General features: G+C 43.6%; 1 pseudogene; it reads right to left on the reverse strand.

Annotated features, from left to right (window-relative positions):
- Positions 1–22052, reverse strand: part of LOC129856052 (glutamate receptor 2-like) — a 146758-nt pseudogene that overhangs the window by 100585 nt on the left and 24121 nt on the right.

Raw genomic sequence — 22052 nt, forward strand, 5'->3', positions numbered from 1 at the left:
GTATCATACCAGGTTAGTACCAGGTTAGTACCAGGTATCATACCAGGTTAGTACCAGGTATCATACCAGGTTAGTACCAGGCTATGTGTGATGCCAGTACCAGTTATGTAGTAATATGAGCGATACCAGGTATCATACCAGGTTAGCGATGATGTAATGGTATCCTTTAACATGTCGGCCAATGGTGATGACCTGCAGGAACACAAAAAACAATATCATATAAAACAATATCATATAAAACAATATCATATAAAACAATATCATATAAAACAATATCATATAAAACATTATTTTATAAAACAATATCATGTAAAACAATATTATATAAAACAATATTTTATAAAACAATATCATGTAAAACAATACCATATAAAACAATATCATATAAAACAATATTTTATAAAACAATATCATGTAAAACAGTAACATATAAAGTTCTATATTTATGGTCGTGACCCAGTCGTTTGTTCCATTAGTTCTATATTTATGGACGTGACCCAGTCGTTTGTTCCATTAGTTCTATATTTATGGACGTGACCCAGTCGTTTGTTCCATTAGTTCTATATTTATGGACGTGACCCAGTCGTTTGTTCCATTAGTTCTATATTTATGGACGTGACCCAGTCGTTTGTTCCATTAGTTCTATATTTATGGACGTGACCCAGTCGTTTGTTCCATTAGTTCTATATTTATGGACGTGACCCAGTCGTTTGTTCCATTAGTTCTATATTTATGGACGTGACCCAGTCGTTTGTTCCATTAGTTTGATATTTATGGACGCGACCCAGTCGTTTGTTCCATTAGTTCTATATTTATGGACGTGACCCAGTCGTTTGTTCCATTAGTTCTATATTTATGGACGTGACCGAGTCGTTTGTTCCATTAGTTCTATATTTATGGACGTGACCCAGTCGTTTGTTCCATTAGTTCTATATTTATGGGACCCAGTCGTTTGTTCCATTAGTTCTATATTTATGGACGCGACCCAGTCGTTTGTTCCATTAGTTCTATATTTATGGGACCCAGTCGTTTGTTCCATTAGTTCTATATTTATGGACGTGACCCAGTCGTTTGTTCCATTAGTTCTATATTTATGGACGTGACCCAGTCGTTTGTTCCATTAGTTCTATATTTATGGACGTGACCCAGTCGTTTGTTCCATTAGTTCTATATTTATGGACGTGACCCAGTCGTTTGTTCCATTAGTTCTATATTTATGGACGCGACCCAGTCGTTTGTTCCATTAGTTCTATATTTATGGACGTGACCCAGTCGTTTGTTCCATTAGTTCTATATTTATGGACGTGACCCAGTCGTTTGTTCCATTAGTTTGATAATTATGGACGTGACCCAGTCGTTTGTTCCATTAGTTCTATATTTATGGGACCCAGTCGTTTGTTCCATTAGTTCTATATTTATGGACGTGACCCAGTCGTTTGTTCCATTAGTTCTATATTTATGGACGTGACCCAGTCGTTTGTTCCATTAGTTCTATATTTATGGACGCGACCCAGTCGTTTGTTCCATTAGTTCTATATTTATGGACGTGACCCAGTCGTTTGTTCCATTAGTTCTATATTTATGGACCCAGTCGTTTGTTCCATTAGTTCTATATTTATGGACGTGACCCAGTCGTTTGTTCCATTAGTTCTATATTTATGGACGCGACCCAGTCGTTTGTTCCATTAGTTCTATATTTATGGACGTGACCCAGTCGTTTGTTCCATTAGTTCTATATTTATGGACGTGACCCAGTCGTTTGTTCCATTAGTTCTATATTTATGGACTTGACCCAGTCGTTTGTTCCATTAGTTCTATATTTATGGACGTGACCCAGTCGTTTGTTCCATTAGTTCTATATTTATGGACGCGACCCAGTCGTTTGTTCCATTAGTTCTATATTTATGGACGCGACCCAGTCGTTTGTTCCATTAGTTCTATATTTATGGACGTGACCCAGTCGTTTGTTCCATTAGTTCTATATTTATGGACGTGACCCAGTCGTTTGTTCCATTAGTTCTATATTTATGGACGTGACCCAGTCGTTTGTTCCATTAGTTCTATATTTATGGACGCGACCCAGTCGTTTGTTCCATTAGTTCTATATTTATGGACGTGACCCAGTCGTTTGTTCCATTAGTTCTATATTTATGGACGCGACCCGGTCGTTTGTTCCATTAGTTCTATATTTATGGACGTGACCCATTCGTTTGTTCCATTAGTTCTATATTTATGGACGCGACCCATTCGTTTGTTCCATTAGTTCTATATTTATGGACGTGACCCAGTCGTTTGTTCCATTAGTTCTATATTTATGGACGTGACCCAGTCGTTTGTTCCATTAGTTCTATATTTATGGACGCGACCCAGTCGTTTGTTCCATTAGTTCTATATTTATGGACGTGACCCAGTCGTTTGTTCCATTAGTTCTATATTTATGGACGTGACCCAGTCGTTTGTTCCATTAGTTCTATATTTATGGGTACGACCCAGTCGTTTGTTCCATTAGGTCTATATTTATGGACTTGACCCAGTCGTTTGTTCCATTAGTTCTATATTTATGGACGTGACCCAGTCGTTTGTTCCATTAGTTCTATATTTATGGACGTAACCCAGTCGTTTGTTCCATTAGTTCTATATTTATGGGACCCAGTCGTTTGTTCCATTAGTTCTATATTTATGGACGCGACCCAGTCGTTTGTTCCATTAGTTCTATATTTATGGACCCAGTCGTTTGTTCCATTAGTTCTATATTTATGGACGCGACCCAGTCGTTTGTTCCATTAGTTCTATATTTATGGTCGTGACCCAGTCGTTTGTTCCATTAGTTCTATATTTATGGACGCGACCCAGTCGTTTGTTCCATTAGTTTGATATTTATGGACGTGACCCAGTCGTTTGTTCCATTAGTTCTATATTTATGGACGCGACCCAGTCGTTTGTTCCATTAGTTCTATATTTATGGACGTGACCCAGTCGTTTGTTCCATTAGTTCTATATTTATGGACGTGACCCAGTCGTTTGTTCCATTAGTTCTATATTTATGGACGCGACCCAGTCGTTTGTTCCATTAGTTCTATATTTATGGACGTGACCCAGTCGTTTGTTCCATTAGTTCTATATTTATGGACGTGACCCAGTCGTTGGTTCCATTAGTTCTATATTTATGGACGCGACCCAGTCGTTTGTTCCATTAGTTCTATATTTATGGACGCGACCCAGTCGTTTGTTCCATTAGTTATATATTTATGGACGCGACCCAGTCGTTTGTTCCATTAGTTCTATATTTATGGACGCGACCCAGTCGTTTGTTCCATTAGTTCTATATTTATGGACGTGACCCAGTCGTTTGTTCCATTAGTTCTATATTTATGGACGTGACCCAGTCGTTTGTTCCATTAGTTCTATATTTATGGACGTGACCCAGTCGTTTGTTCCATTAGTTCTATATTTATGGACGTGACCCAGTCGTTTGTTCCATTAGTTCTATATTTATGGACGTGACCCAGTCGTTGTGTCCATTAGTTCTATATTTATGGACGCGACCCAGTCGTTTGTTCCATTAGTTCTATATTTATGGACGTGACCCAGTCGTTTGTTCCATTAGTTCTATATTTATGGACGCGACCCGGTCGTTTGTTCCATTAGTTCTATATTTATGGACGTGACCCATTCGTTTGTTCCATTAGTTCTATATTTATGGACGCGACCCATTCGTTTGTTCCATTAGTTCTATATTTATGGACGTGACCCAGTCGTTTGTTCCATTAGTTCTATATTTATGGACGCGACCCAGTCGTTTGTTCCATTAGTTCTATATTTATGGGTACGACCCAGTCGTTTGTTCCATTAGGTCTATATTTATGGACTTGACCCAGTCGTTTGTTCCATTAGTTCTATATTTATGGACGTGACCCAGTCGTTTGTTCCATTAGTTCTATATTTATGGACGTAACCCAGTCGTTTGTTCCATTAGTTCTATATTTATGGGACCCAGTCGTTTGTTCCATTAGTTCTATATTTATGGACGCGACCCAGTCGTTTGTTCCATTAGTTCTATATTTATGGACCTAGTCGTTTGTTCCATTAGTTCTATATTTATGGACGCGACCCAGTCGTTTGTTCCATTAGTTCTATATTTATGGTCGTGACCCAGTCGTTTGTTCCATTAGTTCTATATTTATGGACGCGACCCAGTCGTTTGTTCCATTAGTTTGATATTTATGGACGTGACCCAGTCGTTTGTTCCATTAGTTCTATATTTATGGACGCGACCCAGTCGTTTGTTCCATTAGTTCTATATTTATGGACGCGACCCAGTCGTTTGTTCCATTAGTTCTATATTTATGGACGTGACCCAGTCGTTTGTTCCATTAGTTCTATATTTATGGACGTGACCCAGTCGTTTGTTCCATTAGTTCTATATTTATGGACGCGACCCAGTCGTTTGTTCCATTAGTTCTATATTTATGGACGCGACCCAGTCGTTTGTTCCATTAGTTCTATATTTATGGACGCGACCCAGTCGTTCGTTCCATTAGTTCTATATTTATGGACGTCACCCAGTCGTTTGTTCCATTAGTTCTATATTTATGGACGTCACCCAGTCGTTTGTTCCATTAGTTCTATATTTATGGACGTGACCCAGTCGTTGGTTCCATTAGTTCTATATTTATGGACGCGACCCAGTCGTTTGTTCCATTAGTTCTATATTTATGGACGCGACCCAGTCGTTTGTTCCATTAGTTATATATTTATGGACGCGACCCAGTCGTTTGTTCCATTAGTTCTATATTTATGGACGTGACCCAGTCGTTTGTTCCATTAGTTCTATATTTATGGACGTGACCCAGTCGTTTGTTCCATTAGTTCTATATTTATGGACGTGACCCAGTCGTTTGTTCCATTAGTTCTATATTTATGGACGTGACCCAGTCGTTTGTTCCATTAGTTCTATATTTATGGACGTGACCCAGTCGTTTGTTCCATTAGTTCTATATTTATGGACGTGACCCAGTCGTTTGTTCCATTGGTTCTATATTTATGGACGCGACCCAGTCGTTTGTTCCATTAGTTCTATATTTATGGACGCGACCCAGTCGTTTGTTCCATTAGTTCTATATTTATGGTCGTGACCCAGTCGTTTGTTCCATTAGTTCTATATTTATGGACGCGACCCAGTCGTTTGTTCCATTAGTTTGATATTTATGGACGTGACCCAGTCGTTTGTTCCATTAGTTCTATATTTATGGACGTGACCCAGTCGTTTGTTCCATTAGTTCTATATTTATGGACGCGACCCAGTCGTTTGTTCCATTAGTTCTATATTTATGGACGCGACCCAGTCGTTTGTTCCATTAGTTCTATATTTATGGACGTGACCCAGTCGTTTGTTCCATTAGTTCTATATTTATGGACGTGACCCAGTCGTTTGTTCCATTAGTTCTATATTTATGGACGTGACCCAGTCGTTTGTTCCATTAGTTCTATATTTATGGACGTGACCCAGTCGTTTGTTCCATTAGTTCTATATTTATGGACGTGACCCAGTCGTTTGTTCCATTAGTTCTATATTTATGGACGTGACCCAGTCGTTTGTTCCATTAGTTCTATATTTATGGACGTGACCCAGTCGTTTGTTCCATTAGTTCTATATTTATGGACGTGACCCAGTCGTTTGTTGCATTAGTTATATATTTATGGACGTGACCCAGTCGTTTGTTCCATTAGTTCTATATTTATGGACGTGACCCAGTCGTTTGTTCCATTAGTTTGATATTTATGGACGTGACCCAGTCGTTTGTTCCATTAGTTCTATATTTATGGACGTGACCCAGTCGTTTGTTCCATTAGTTTGATATTTATGGACGTGACCCAGTCGTTTGTTCCATTAGTTCTATATTTATGGACGTGACCCAGTCGTTTGTTCCATTAGTTTGATATTTATGGACGTGACCCAGTCGTTTGTTCCATTAGTTCTATATTTATGGACGTGACCCAGTCGTTTGTTCCATTAGTTCTATATTTATGGACGTGACCCAGTCGTTTGTTCCATTAGTTCTATATTTATGGACGTGACCCAGTCGTTTGTTCCATTAGTTCTATATTTATGGACGTGACCCAGTCGTTTGTTCCATTAGTTCTATATTTATGGACGCGACCCAGTCGTTTGTTCCATTAGTTCTATATTTATGGACGTGACCCAGTCGTTTGTTCCATTAGTTCTATATTTATGGACGCGACCCAGTCGTTTGTTCCATTAGTTCTATATTTATGGACGTGACCCAGTCGTTTGTTCCATTAGTTCTATATTTATGGACGTGACCCAGTCGTTTGTTCCATTAGTTCTATATTTATGGACGCGACCCAGTCGTTTGTTCCATTAGTTCTATATTTATGGACGTGACCCAGTCGTTTGTTCCATTAGTTCTATATTTATGGACGTGACCCAGTCGTTTGTTCCATTAGTTTGATATTTATGGACATGACCCAGTCGTTTGTTCCATTAGTTCTATATTTATGGACGTGACCCAGTCGTTTGTTCCATTAGTTCTATATTTATGGACGTGACCCAGTCGTTTGTTCCATTAGTTCTATATTTATGGACGCGACCCAGTCGTTTGTTCCATTAGTTCTATATTTATGGACGTGACCCAGTCGTTTGTTCCATTAGTTCTATATTTATGGACGCGACCCAGTCGTTTGTTCCATTAGTTCTATATTTATGGACGCGACCCAGTCGTTTGTTCCATTAGTTCTATATTTATGGACGTGACCCAGTCGTTTGTTCCATTAGTTCTATATTTATGGACGCGACCCAGTCGTTTGTTCCATTAGTTCTATATTTATGGACGTGACCCAGTCGTTTGTTCCATTAGTTCTATATTTATGGGACCCAGTCGTTTGTTCCATTAGTTCTATATTTATGGACGCGACCCAGTCGTTTGTTCCATCAGTTCTATATTTATGGACGTGACCCAGTCGTTTGTTCCATTAGTTCTATATTTATGGACGTGACCCAGTCGTTTGTTCCATTAGTTCTATATTTATGGGACCCAGTCGTTTGTTCCATTAGTTCTATATTTATGGACGTGACCCAGTCGTTTGTTCCATTGGTTCTATATTTATGGACGTGACCCAGTCGTTTGTTCCATTAGTTCTATTTTTATGGACGCGACCCAGTCGTTTGTTCCATTAGTTCTATATTTATGGACGTGACCCAGTCGTTTGTTCCATTAGTTCTATATTTATGGGACCCAGTCGTTTGTTCCATTAGTTCTATATTTATGGACGTGACCCAGTCGTTTGTTCCATTAGTTCTATATTTATGGGACCCAGTCGTTTGTTCCATTAGTTCTATATTTATGGACGTGACCCAGTCGTTTGTTCCATTAGTTCTATATTTATGGACGTGACCCAGTCGTTTGTTCCATTAGTTCTATATTTATGGACGTGACCCAGTCGTTTGTTCCAGTAGTTCTATATTTATGGACGTGACCCAGTCGTTTGTTCCATTAGTTCTATATTTATGGACGCGACCCAGTCGTTTGTTCCATTAGTTCTATATTTATGGACGCGACCCAGTCGTTTGTTCCATTAGTTCTATATTTATGGACGCGACCCAGTCGTTTGTTCCATTAGTTCTATATTTATGGACGCGACCCAGTCGTTTGTTCCATTAGTTCTATATTTATGGACGCGACCCGGTCGTTTGTTCCATTAGTTCTATATTTATGGACGCGACCCAGTCGTTTGTTCCATTAGTTCTATATTTATGGACGTGACCCAGTCGTTTGTTCCATTAGTTCGATATTTATGGACGTGACCCAGTCGTTTGTTCCATTAGTTCTATATTTATGGACGTGACCCAGTCGTTTGTTCCATTAGTTTGATATTTATGGACGTGACCCAGTCGTTTGTTCCATTAGTTCTATATTTATGGACGTGACCCAGTCGTTTGTTCCATTAGTTCTATATTTATGGACGTGACCCAGTCGTTTGTTCCATTAGTTCTATATTTATGGACGCGACCCAGTCGTTTGTTCCATTAGTTCTATATTTATGGACGCGACCCAGTCGTTTGTTCCATTAGTTCTATATTTATGGACGTGACCCAGTCGTTTGTTCCATTAGTTCGATATTTATGGACGTGACCCAGTCGTTTGTTCCATTAGTTCTATATTTATGGACGTGACCCAGTCGTTTGTTCCATTAGTTTGATATTTATGGACGTGACCCAGTCGTTTGTTCCATTAGTTCTATATTTATGGACGTGACCCAGTCGTTTGTTCCATTAGTTCTATATTTATGGACGTGACCCAGTCGTTTGTTCCATTAGTTCTATATTTATGGACGTGACCCAGTCGTTTGTTCCATTAGTTCTATATTTATGGACGCGACCCATTCGTTTGTTTCATTAGTTCTATATTTATGGACGTGACCCAGTCGTTTGTTCCATTAGTTCGATATTTATGGACGTGACCCAGTCGTTTGTTCCATTAGTTCTATATTTATGGACGTGACCCAGTCGTTTGTTCCATTAGTTTGATATTTATGGACGTGACCCAGTCGTTTGTTCCATTAGTTCTATATTTATGGACGTGACCCAGTCGTTTGTTCCATTAGTTCTATATTTATGGACGTGACCCAGTCGTTTGTTCCATTAGTTCTATATTTATGGACGTGACCCAGTCGTTTGTTCCATTAGTTCTATATTTATGGACGCGACCCAGTCGTTTGTTCCATTAGTTCTATATTTATGGACGCGACCCAGTCGTTTGTTCCATTAGTTCTATATTTATGGACGTGACCCAGTCGTTTGTTCCATTAGTTCTATATTTATGGACGTGACCCAGTCGTTTGTTCCATTAGTTCTATATTTATGGACGTGACCCAGTCGTTTGTTCTATTAGTTCTATATTTATGGACGTGACCCAGTCGTTTGTTCCATTAGTTCTATATTTATGGACGTGACCCAGTCGTTTGTTCCATTAGTTCTATATTTATGGACGTGACCCATTCGTTTGTTCCATTAGTTATATATTTATGGACGTGACCCAGTCGTTTGTTCCATTAGTTCTATATTTATGGACGTGACCCAGTCGTTTGTTCCATTAGTTCTATATTTATGGACGCGACCCAGTCGTTTGTTCCATTAGTTCTATATTTATGGACGTGACCCAGTCGTTTGTTCCATTAGTTCTATATTTATGGACGTGACCCAGTCGTTTGTTCCATTAGTTCTATATTTATGGACGTGACCCAGTCGTTTGTTCCATTAGTTCTATATTTATGGACGTGACCCAGTCGTTTGTTCCATTAGTTCTATATTTATGGACGCGACCCAGTCGTTTGTTCCATTAGTTCTATATTTATGGACGTGACCCAGTCGTTTGTTCCATTAGTTTGATATTTATGGACGTGACCCAGTCGTTTGTTCCATTAGTTTGATATTTATGGACGTGACCCAGTCGTTTGTTCCATTAGTTCTATATTTATGGACGTGACCCAGTCGTTTGTTCCATTAGTTCTATATTTATGGACGTGACCCAGTCGTTTGTTCCATTAGTTCTATATTTATGGACGCGACCCAGTCGTTTGTTCCATTAGTTCTATATTTATGGACGCGACCCAGTCGTTTGTTCCATTAGTTCTATATTTATGGACGCGACCCAGTCGTTTGTTCCATTAGTTCTATATTTATGGACGTGACCCAGTCGTTTGTTCCATTAGTTCTATATTTATGGACGCGACCCAGTCGTTTGTTCGATTAGTTCTATATTTATGGACGTGACCCAGTCGTTTGTTCCATTAGTTCTATATTTATGGACGTGACCCAGTCGTTTGTTCCATTAGTTCTATATTTATGGACGTGACCCAGTCGTTTGTTCCATTAGTTCTATATTTATGGACGTGACCCATTCGTTTGTTCCATTAGTTCTATATTTATGGACTTGACCCAGTCGTTTGTTCCATTAGTTCTATATTTATGGACGTGACCCAGTCGTTTGTTCCATTAGTTCTATATTTATGGACGCGACCCAGTCGTTTGTTCCATTAGTTCTATATTTATGGACGCGACCCATTCGTTTGTTCCATTAGTTCTATATTTATGGACGTGACCCAGTCGTTTGTTCCATTAGTTTGATATTTATGGGACCCAGTCGTTTGTTCCATTAGTTCTATATTTATGGACGCGACCCAGTCGTTTGTTCCATTAGTTCTATATTTATGGACGCGACCCATTCGTTTGTTCCATTAGTTCTATATTTATGGACGCGACCCAGTCGTTTGTTCCATTAGTTCTATATTTATGGACGCGACCCAGTCGTTTGTTCCATTAGTTCTATATTTATGGACGCGACCCAGTCGTTTGTTCCATTAGTTTGATATTTATGGACGTGACCCAGTCGTTTGTTCCATTAGTTCTATATTTATGGACGCGACCCATTCGTTTGTTCCATTAGTTCTATATTTATGGACGTGACCCAGTCGTTTGTTCCATTAGTTCTATATTTATGGACGTGACCCAGTCGTTTGTTCCATTAGTTCTATATTTATGGACGCGACCCAGTCGTTTGTTCCATTAGTTCTATATTTATGGACGCGACCCATTCGTTTGTTCCATTAGTTCTATATTTATGGACGTGACCCAGTCGTTTGATCCATCAGTTCTATATTTATGGACGTGACCCAGTCGTTTGTTCCATTAGTTCTATATTTATGGACGTGACCCAGTCGTTTGTTCCATTAGTTCTATATTTATGGACGTGACCCAGTCGTTTGTTCCATTAGTTCTATATTTATGGACGCGACCCAGTCGTTTGTTCCATTAGTTCTATATTTATAGACGTGACCCAGTCGTTCATTCCATTAGTTCTATATTTATGGACGTGACCCAGTCGTTTGTTCCATTAGTTCTATATTTATGGGACCCAGTCGTTTGTTCCATTAGTTCTATATTTATGGACGTGACCCAGTCGTTTGTTCCATTAGTTCTATATTTATGGACGTGACCCAGTCGTTTGTTCCATTAGTTCTATATTTATGGACGTGACCCAGTCGTTTGTTCCATTAGTTCTATATTTATGGACGCGACCCAGTCACGAACTTTGCAGCCAGAATAACGTCAAAGTAGCTGCATTTGCGTTTGTTTAAGCTGTTTTCTATTGACATTCATTGGGACACATCCATAACAATGAGCTGTCTAGACAGACAGACCAACTGGGTCTGTTTTATCACCCCAAAAAGGGGTTCAATATGTGTCCAAAAAACGCCAATATTTTTTGAGCTTTCTTCTATCTCCTAGATATAGGACAAGAACTTCAAATCAAATCAAATGTTACTGGTCACATGGTTAGCAGATGTTATTGGTCACATGGTTAGCAGATGTTACTGGTCACGTGGTTAGCAGATGTTATTGGTCACATGGTTAGCAGATGTTAATGGTCACATGGTTAGCAGATGTTATTTGTCACATGGTTAACAGATGTTATTGGTCACATGGTTAGCAGATGTTATTGGTCACATGGTTAGCAGATGTTAATGGTCACATGGTTAACAGATGTTATTGGTCACATGGTTAGCAGATGTTATTGGTCACATGGTTAGCAGATGTTATTGGTCACATGGTTAGCAGGTGTTATTGGTCACATGGTTAACAGATGTTATTGGTCACATGGTTAGCAGGTGTTATTGGTCACATGGTTAGCAGGTGTTATTGGTCACATGGTTAGCAGATGTTATTGGTCACATGGTTAGCAGATGTTATTGGTCACATGGTTAGCAGATGTTATTGGTCACATGGTTAGCAGATGTTATTGGTCACATGGTTAGCAGATGATAATGGTCACATGGTTAGCAGATGTTAATGCGAGTGTAGTGAAATGCTTGTGCTTCTAGTTCCGGCCATGCAGTAACATCTAACAAGTAATCTAACAATTCCCCAACAACTACCTAATACACACCAATCTAAAGGGGTGAATGAGAATATGTACATATAAGTATATGGATGAGCGATGGCCAAGCGGCATAGGCAAGATGCAATAGATGGTATAAAATACAGTATATACATTTGAGATGAGTAATGTAGGATATGTAAACATTATGAAAGTGGCGTTGTTTAAAGTGACTAGTGATCCATTTATTAACAGTGAAAACGGGGTGTTTTCTTCTAACAGTTGACATCTCTCCCCATAGGAATACATTGTCTTCAATGACAATCCATCAGGCCACTATGAGGATTACCTGTGTTGAGTTTAAGCTTCCTGGAGCAACCGGAAGTGGTTAGATTGACCCTAAAAGTGGTTTGGATTGCACAGCCTACAGTTAGTTAAAACACGGCATTCAACCCTCTGTAAATCAGTCAGTTCTTAACGTAAAGACTTGAAACTCACGATTCTGTAAAAGCCTGCACCACGGAGGATATGAGTTTACTTTTAAATTGGGGTCGTAGGTGCTGTTTCGAAGTGTTAAAAAGGTCACATCTTTCAATAATGTCATATGTGTGATTTGGCAACCCTCATGACCCTCATGACCCCTCATGACCCCTCATGACCCTCATGACCCCTCATGACCCCTCATGACCCTCATGACCCTCATGACCCCTCATATTAGAAAACCAGGTTTTTAGTCGTTTTGTTGTTGCCCTTTTTGGAAGACTTCCATCCAGGTAATGTTATGTATCCATGTGTAGTCTGAATGTAATATATTTACAGATTATGGTTGGGGGGCATATAAAGAGCCGCATATGTGAAGAGCAGCTGTCTCTGAAGTTTTTGGTGAAAGATATTGACATCCAGAAAGGTCTTAGCACAAGGCCCAAAATGAAGCCTGACCTAAATGTGAGGTGCTTTTGGGTGACAGTGGCAGAACCGGTAAGGCTAGAAGCACAATTCAACCACAGGAACGTTCCTAAGGTCCTCCTGATCTGTGCAAGCCTAACCTTGACCGTGTGGAATTAACCCTCAAAGTGGCCAGTGATTGGGCCTCAATGTAGGCAGCAGCCTCTCTGAGTTAGTGATTGCTGTTTAGCAGTCTGATGGCCTTGAGATATAAGCTGTTTTTCAGTCTCTCGGTCCCAGCTTTGATGCACCTGTACTGACCTCGCCTTCTGGACGGTAGCGGTGTGAACAGGCAGTGGCTCGGGTGGTTGTTGACCTTGATGATCTTTTTGGCCTTCCTGGGTTAGGGTTCACCTGTGACATCGGGTGCTGTAGGTGTCCTGGATGGCAGTTAGCTTGTACCCGATGATGTGTTGGGCAGATCGCACCACCCTCTGGAGAGTTGAGGGTGGTGCAGTTGCCGTACCAGGCAGTGATACTGTCTGGTACGTGATGTACTGGTACGTGATGTATTGATGTATTGGGCCGTACCCACTACCCTCTGTAGGGCCTTACGGTCAGATGCCGAGCAGTTGCATACCAGGCGGTGATGCACCCAGTCAGGATGCTCTCGATGTTGCAGCTGTAGAACCTTTTGAGGATCTGGGGACCCCATGCCAAATCTTTTCAGTCTCCTGAGGGAGAAAAGGTTTTGTTGTGCCCTCTTCACGACTGTCTTGGTGTATTTGGACCATAATAGTTTGTTGGTGATGTGGACACCAAGGAACTTGGAACTCTCGACCTGCTCCACTACAGCCCCGTTGATGAGAATGGGAGCCTGTTCGGCCCACCTTTTCCTGTAGTCCACGATCAGCTCCTTTGTCTTGCTCACATTGAGGGAGAGGTTGTTGTCCTGGCACCACACTGTTAGTTCTCTGACCTCCTCTCTATAGGCTGTCTCAACGTTGTCGGTGATCAGACCTACCACTGTTGTGTTGTCAGCAAACTTAATGATGGTGTTGGAGTCATATTTGTCCAGGCAGTCGTGGGTGAACAGGGAGTGAACAGGGAGTACAGGAGGGGACTAAGTACACACCCCTGAGGGGCACCAGTGTTGAGGATCAGCGTGGCAGAAAGTCCAGTCAGTTGCAGAGGGAGTTGTTTAGTCCCAGGGTCCTTAGCTTAGTGATGAGCTTCGTTGCCACTATGGTGTTGAACGCTGAACTGTAGTCAATGAACAGCATTCTCACATAGGTGTTCCTTTGTGTGTTCTACACTTGTATTCAGCATTTCACGGTAAGGTCTACACTTGTTGTATTCAGCATTTCACGGTAAGGTCTACAGTTGTTGTATTCAGCATTTCACGGTAAGGTCTACACTTGTTGTATTCAGCATTTCACGGTAAGGTCTACACTTGTTGTGTTCAGCATTTCACGGTAAGGTCTACACTTGTTGTGTTCAGCATTTCACGGTAAGGTCTACACTTGTTGTATTCAGCATTTCACGGTAAGGTCCACACTTGTTGTATTCAGCATTTCACGGTAAGGTCCACACTTGTTGTATTCAGCATTTCACGGTAAGGTCTACACTTGTTGTATTCAGCATTTCACGGTAAGGTCTACACTTGTTGTGTTCAGCATTTCACGGTAAGGTCTACACTTGTTGTATTCAGCATTTCACGGTAAGGTCCACACTTGTTGTATTCAGCATTTCACGGTAAGGTCCACACTTGTTGTATTCAGCATTTCACGGTAAGGTCTACACTTGTTGTATTCAGCATTTCACGGTAAGGTCTACACTTGTTGTATTCGGCGCATGTGACAAATAAAGTTTGATTTGATTTAAATGATCCATCTTAAAACAATTCCATATGTTACCATAGTAACCTGGCCAGATTGGACGATGTGTTAACAATTCCATATGCTAGTTCATGGCTTAACCTTTAACCTTGTCTTGTTCACAGTATAGACGCAGACAGACAGACAGACAGACAGACAGACAGACCTGGTCCATGATGTCTTTAACCTTGTCTTGTTCACAGTATAGACGCAGACAGACAGACAGACAGACAGACAGACAGACAGACCAACCTGGTCCATGATGTCTTTAACCTTGTCTTGTTCACAGTCCAGAATGACTCTCCTCTCCTTTCGTATCTCCAGGTCTTGGAACATGGAGCGATATGCCTCATCCTTCCTCTCATCCTTCAGGTTGCCTACGTTGATGGCTGTTACAATCCACTTCCTCTCTGCTGCTGTATCCAGGATCACTTGCAGGGTGGACAGACCTATACATACACGTACATACACACACAGTAGGTTAGAAAGGTAACTGGGGCTAGGGTCACGGTAGGATAGAAAGGTAACTGGGGCTAGGGGATAGGGTCACGGTAGGTTAGAAAGGTAACTGGGGCTAGGGTCATGGTAGGATAGAAAGGTAACTGGGGTTAGGGTCACGGTAGGTTAGAAAAGTAACTGGGGCTAGGGTCATGGTAGGATAGAAAGGTAACTGGGGTTAGGGTCACGGTAGGTTAGAAAGGTAACTGGGGCTAGGGTCATGGTAGGATAGAAAGGTAACTGGGGTTAGGGTCATGGTAGGTTAGAAAGGTAAATGGGGCTAGGGTCATGGTAGGATAGAAAGGTAACTGGGGTTAGGGTCATGGTAGGTTAGAAAGGTAACTGGGGCTAGGGTCACGGTAGGATAGAAAGGTAACTGGGGCTAGGGTCATGGTAGGATAGAAAGGTAACTGGGGTTAGGGTCATGGTAGGATAGAAAGGTAACTGGAGCTAGGGTCACGGTAGGATAGAAAGGTAACTGGGGCTAGGGTCATGGTAGGATAGAAAGGTAACTGGGGTTAGGGTCATGGTAGGATAGAAAGGTAACTGGGGTTAGGGTCACGGTAGATAGAAAGGTAACTGGGGCTAGGGTCATGGTAGGATAGAAAGGTAACTGGGGTTAGAGTCACGGTAGGATAGAAAGGTAACTGGGGCTAGGGGCTAGGGTTATGGTAGGTTAGAAAGGTAACTGGGGTTAGGGTCATGGTAGGATAGAAAGGTAACTGGAGCTAGGGTCACGGTAGGATAGAAAGGTAACTGGGGTTAGGGTCATGGCAGGATAGAAAGGTAACTGGGGTTAGGGTCATGGTAGGATAGAAAGGTAACTGGGGTTAGGGTCACAGTAGGATAGAAAGGTAACTGGGGTTAGGGGTTAGGGTCATGGTAGGATAGAAAGGTAACTGGGGCTAGGGTCACGGTAGGTTAGAACGGTAACTGGGGTTAGTGATTAGGGTCATGGTAGGATAGAAAGGTAACTGGGGCTAGGGTCATGGTAGGATAGAAAGGTAACTGGGGTTAGGGTCATGGTAGGTAGAAAGGTAACTGGGGCTAGGGGCTAGGGTCACGGTAGGATAGAAAGGTAACTGGGGTTAGGGTCATGGTAGGATAGAAAGGTAACTGGGGCTAGGGTCATGGTAGGATAGAAAGGTAACTGGGGATAGGGTCACGGTAGGATAGAAAGGTAACTGGGGTTAGGGTCATGGTAGGTTAGAAAGGTAACTGGGGCTAGGGTCATGGTAGGTTAGAAAGGTAACTGGGGTTAGGGTCACGGTAGGATAGAAAGGTAACTAGGGTTTGGGTCATGGTAGGATAGAAAGGTAACTGGGGGGCCTCCCGGGTGGCGCAGTGGTCTAGGGCACTGCATCGCAGTGCTAACTGGCCAACCAGAGTCTCTGGGTTCGCCCCCAGGCTCTGTCGCAGCCGGCCGCGACCGGGAGGTCCATGGGGCGACACACAATTGGGCTAGCGTCGTCCGGGTTAGGGAGGGTTTGGCCGGTATGGATATCCTTGTCTCATCGCGCTCCAGCGACTCCTGTGGCGGGCTGGGCGCAGTGTGCGCTAACCAAGGGGGCCAGGTGCACGGTGTTTCCTCCGACACATTGGTGCGGCTGGCTTCCGGGTTGGAGGCGCGCTGTGTTAAGAAGCAGTGCGGCTTGGTTGGGTTGTGCTTCGGAGGACGCATGACTTTCGACCTTCGTCTCTCCCGAGCCCGTACGGGAGTTGTAGCGATGAGACAAGATAGTAATTACTAGCGATTGGATACCACGAAAATTGGGGGGAAAAGGGGATAAAAAAATAAATAAAAATAAAATAATAATTATCAAAAAAAAGAAAGGTAACTGGGGTTAGGGTCACGGTAGGATAGAAAGGTAACTGGGGCAAAGGTCATGGTAGGTTAGAAAGGTTAGATTTATGTCAAGAACTGCAACGCTGCTGGGTTTTTCATGCTCAAAAATTTCCTGTGTGTATCCAAAGGACATCCAGCTAACTTGACACAACTGTAGGAAGTGTAGGACTGTAGGAGATTGTAGGAGACTATAGGAGTTTAGGAGATTGTAGGAGACTATAGGAGTCTTTAGGAGATTGTAGGAGACTATAGGAGTCTTTAGGAGATTGTAGGAGACTATAGGAGTCTTTAGGAGACTGTAGGAGACTATAGGAGTCTTTAGGAGATTGTAGGAGACTATAGGAGTCTTTAGGAGACTGTAGGAGACTATAGGAGTCTTTAGGAGATTGTAGGAGACTGTAGGAGTCTTTAGGAGACTGTAGGAGACTATAGGAGTCTTTAGGAGACTGTAGGAGACTATAGGAGTCTTTAGGAGATTGTAGGAGACTATAGGAGTCTTTAGGAGACTGTAGGAGACTGTAGGAGTCTTTAGGAGTCTGTAGGAGACTGTATGAGACGGTAGGAGTCTGTAGGAGACTGTAGGAGTCTGTCGGAGTTTGTGGGATACTGTAGGAGTCTGTAGGAGTCTGTAGCAGACTGTAAGAGACTGTAGGAGACTGTAAGAGACTGTAGGAGACTGTAGGAGACCGTAGGAGACTGTAGGAGATTGTAAGAGACGGTAGGAGACTGTAGGAGACTGTGGGACTCTGTAGGAGACTGTAGGAGTCTGTAGGAGATGTAGGAGTCTGTAAGAGACTGTAAGAGAATGTAGGAGACTATAGGAGATCGTAGGAGACTGTAGGACTCTGTAGGAGACTGTAGGCCTCTGTAGGAGACTGTAGGCCTCTGTAGGAGACTGTAGGAGTCTGTAGGAGACTGTAGGAGACTGTAGGAGTCTTTAGGAGTCTGTAGGAGACTGTATGAGACGGTAGGAGTCTGTAGGAGTCTGTAGGAGACTGTAGGAGTCTGTAGGAGTCTGTAGCAGACTGTAAGAGACTGTAGGAGACTGTAAGAGACTGTAGGAGACTGTAGGAGACCGTAGGAGACTGTAGGAGATTGTAAGAGACGGTAGGAGACTGTAGGAGACTGTGGGACTCTGTAGGAGACTGTAGGCCTCTGTAGGAGACTGTAGGAGTCTGTAGGAGATGTAGGAGTCTGTAAGAGACTGTAAGAGAATGTAGGAGACTATAGGAGATCGTTGGAGACTGTAGGACTCTGTAGGAGACTGTAGGCCTCTGTAGGAGACTGTAGGCCTCTGTAGGAGACTGTAGGAGTCTGTAGGAGACTGTAGGAGACTGTAGGAGTCTTTAGGAGTCTGTAGGAGACTGTATGAGACGGTAGGAGTCTGTAGGAGTCTGTAGGAGACTGTAGGATTCTGTCGGAGTTTGTGGGATACTGTAGGAGTCTGTAGGAATCTGTAGCAGACTGTAAGAGACTGTAGGAGACTGTAGGAGACTGTAGGAGACTGTAAGAGACTGTAGGAGACTGTAGGAGACCGTAGGAGACTGTAGGAGATTGTAAGAGACGGTAGGAGACTGTAGGAGACTGTGGGACTCTGTAGGAGACTGTAGGCCTCTGTAGGAGACTGTAGGAGTCTGTAGGAGATGTAGGAGTCTGTAAGAGACTGTAAGAGAATGTAGGAGACTATAGGAGATCGTAGGAGACTGTAGGACTCTGTAGGAGACTGTAGGAGTCTGTAGGAGACTGTAGGAGACTGTAGGAGACTGTAGGAGTCTGTAGGAGTCTGTAGGAGACTGTAGGAGTCTGTAGGAGACTGTATGAGTCTGTAGGAGACTGTAGGAGACTGTAGGAGTCTGTAGGAGACTGTAGGAGACTGTCGGAGACTGTAGGAGTCTGTAGGAGACTGTAGGAAGCATTGGAACCAACATCCACCAGAATCCCTGTTGAACAACATTTTGTAGAGTCCAGGGCCTTACCACCTATCTGCCTCCTCAGTACATCCCCAGGAGGCTAGTTTACCTCAGGGCCTTACCACCTATCTACCTCCTCAGTACATCCCCAGGAGGCTAGTTTACCTAAGGGCCTTACCACCTATCTATCTCCTCAGCACATCCCCTGGACAGGAGGCTAGTTTACTTCAGGGCCTTACCACCTATCTATCTCCTCAGCACATCCCCAGGAGGCTAGTTTACCTCAGGGCCTTACCACCTATCTACCTCCTCAGTACATCCCCTAGACAGGAGGCTAGTTTAACTCAGGGCCTTACCACCTATCTACCTCATAAGTACATCCCCAGGAGGCTAGTTTACCTCAGGGCCTTACCACCTATCTATCTCCTCAGTACATCCCCAGGAGGCTAGTTTACCTCAGGGCCTTACCACCTATCTACCTCCTCAGTACATCCCCTAGACAGGAGGCTAGTTTACCTCAGGGCCCTACCACCTATCTATCTCCTCAGTACATCCCCTAGACAGGAGGCTAGTTTACCTCAGGGCCTTACCACCTATCTACCTCCTCAGTACATCCTCTGGACAGGAGGCTAGTTTACCTCAGGGCCTTACCACCTATCTATCTCCTCAGTACATCCCCAGGAGGCTAGTTTACCTCAGGGCCTTACCACCTATCTATCTCCTCAGTACATCCCCTAGACAGGAGGCTAGTTTACCTCAGGGCCTTACCACCTATCTATCTCCTCAGTACATCCCCAGGAGGCTAGTTCACCTCAGGGCCTTACCACCTATCTATCTCCTCAGTACATCCCCAGGAGGCTAGTTTAACACAGGGCCTTACCACCTATCTACCTCCTCAGTACATCCCCTAGACAGGAGGCTAGTTTACCCCAGAGCCTTACCACCTATCTATCTCCTCAGTACATCCCCAGGAGGCTAGTTTACCTCAGGGTCTTACCACCTATCTATCTCCTCAGTACATCCCCTAGACAGGAGGCTAGTTTACCTCAGGGCCTTACCACCTATCTACCTCCTCAGTACATCCCCTAGACAGGAGGCTAGTTTACCTCAGGGCCTTACCACCTATCTATCTCCTCAGTACACCCCCAGGAGGCTAGTTTACCTCAGGGCCTTACCACCTATCTACCTCCTCAGTACATCCCCAGGAGGCTAGTTTACCTCAGGGCCTTACCACCTATCTGCCTCCTCAGTACATCCCCAGGAGGCTAGTTTACCTCAGGGCCTTACCACCTATCTACCTCCTCAGTACATCCCCTAGACAGGAGGCTAGTTTACCTCAGGGCCTTACCACTTATCTATCTCCTCAGTACACCCCCAGGAGGCGAGTTTACATCAGGGCCTTACCACCTATCTACCTCCTCAGTACATCCCCAGGAGGCTAGTTTACCTCAGGGCCTTACCACCTATCTACCTCCTCAGTACATCCCCTAGACAGGAGGCTAGTTTACCTCAGGGCCTTACCACCTATCTACCTCCTCAGTACATCCCCTAGACAGGAGGCTAGTTTACATCAGGGCCTTACCACCTATCTGCCTCCTCAGTACATCCCCAGGAGGCTAGTGTACCTCAGGGCCTTACCACCTATCTACCTCCTCAGTACATCCCCAGGATTCTAGTTTACCTCAGGGCCTTACCACCTATCTATCTCCTCAGTACATCCCCAGGAGACTAGTTTACCTCAGGGCCTTACCACCTATTTACCTCCTCAGTACATCCCCTAGACAGGAGGCTAGTTTACATCAGGGCCTTACCACCTATCTGCCTCCTCAGTACATCCCCAGGAGGCTAGTGTACCTCAGGGCCTTACCACCTATATACCTCCTCAGTACATCCCCAGGAGGCTAGTTTACCTCAGGGCCTTACCACCTATCTACCTCCTCAGTACATCCCCAGGAGGCTAGTTTACCTCAGGGCCTTACCACCTATCTATCTCCTCAGTACATCCCCTAGACAGGAGGCTAGTTTACCTCAGGGTCTTACCACCTATCTATCTCCTCAGTACATCCCCTAGACAGGAGGCTTGTTTACCTCAGGGCCTTACCACCTATTTATCTCCTCAGTACATCCCCAAGAGGCTAGTTTACTTCAGGGCCTTACCACCTATCTACCTCCTCAGTACATCCCCTAGACAGGAGGCTAGTTTACCTCAGGGCCTTACCACCTATCTGCCTCCTCAGTACATCCCCAGGAGGCTAGTTTACCTCAGGGCCTTACCACCTATCTACCTCAGTACATCCCCAGGAGGCTAGTTTACCTCGGGGCCTTACCACCTATCTACCTCCTCAGTACATCCCCAGGAGGCTAGTTTACCTCAGGGCCTTACCACTTATCTACCTCCTCAGTACATCCCCAGGAGGCTAGTTTACCTCAGGGCCTTAACACCTATCTATCTCCTCAGTACATCCCCAGGAGGCTAGTTTAACACAGGGCCTTACCACCTATCTACCTCCTCAGTACATCCCCTAGACAGGAGGCTAGTTTACCCCAGAGCCTTACCACCTATCTATCTCCTCAGTACATCCCCAGGAGGCTAGTTTACCTCAGGGTCTTACCACCTATCTATCTCCTCAGTACATCCCCTAGACAGGAGGCTAGTTTACCTCAGGGCCTTACCACCTATCTATCTCCTCAGTACATCCCCAGGAGGCTAGTTTACCTCAGGGCCTTACCACCTATCTATCTCCTCAGTACATCCCCAGGAGGCTAGTTTTCCTCAGGGCCTTACTACCTATCTACCTCCTCAGTACATCCCCTAGACAGGAGGCTAGTTTACCTCAGGGCCTTACCCCCAAATCTATCTCCTTAATGCTGAGTGCCAAGCAGAGAGGCATCAGGTCACTTTTAGAGTCTATTCATACCAAACACCCAACCTTCCAATGTCAGGGCAGACACTCTACCCACAAGGCCACAGAGTTGGTATGTATTTATATATTGAGTTGCACCCCTCCCCCTTTTGCCCTCAGAACAACCTCAATTCTTCGGGGCATGGACTCTACCAGGTGTTGAAAGCGCTCCACGAGGGATGCTGGCCCATGTTGACTCCAACGCTTCCCACAGTTGTGTCAAGTTGGCAGAATGT

The sequence above is a fragment of the Salvelinus fontinalis genome, chromosome 5, assembly GCF_029448725.1.
Source record: "Salvelinus fontinalis isolate EN_2023a chromosome 5, ASM2944872v1, whole genome shotgun sequence".
Classification (NCBI taxonomy): domain Eukaryota; kingdom Metazoa; phylum Chordata; class Actinopteri; order Salmoniformes; family Salmonidae; genus Salvelinus; species Salvelinus fontinalis.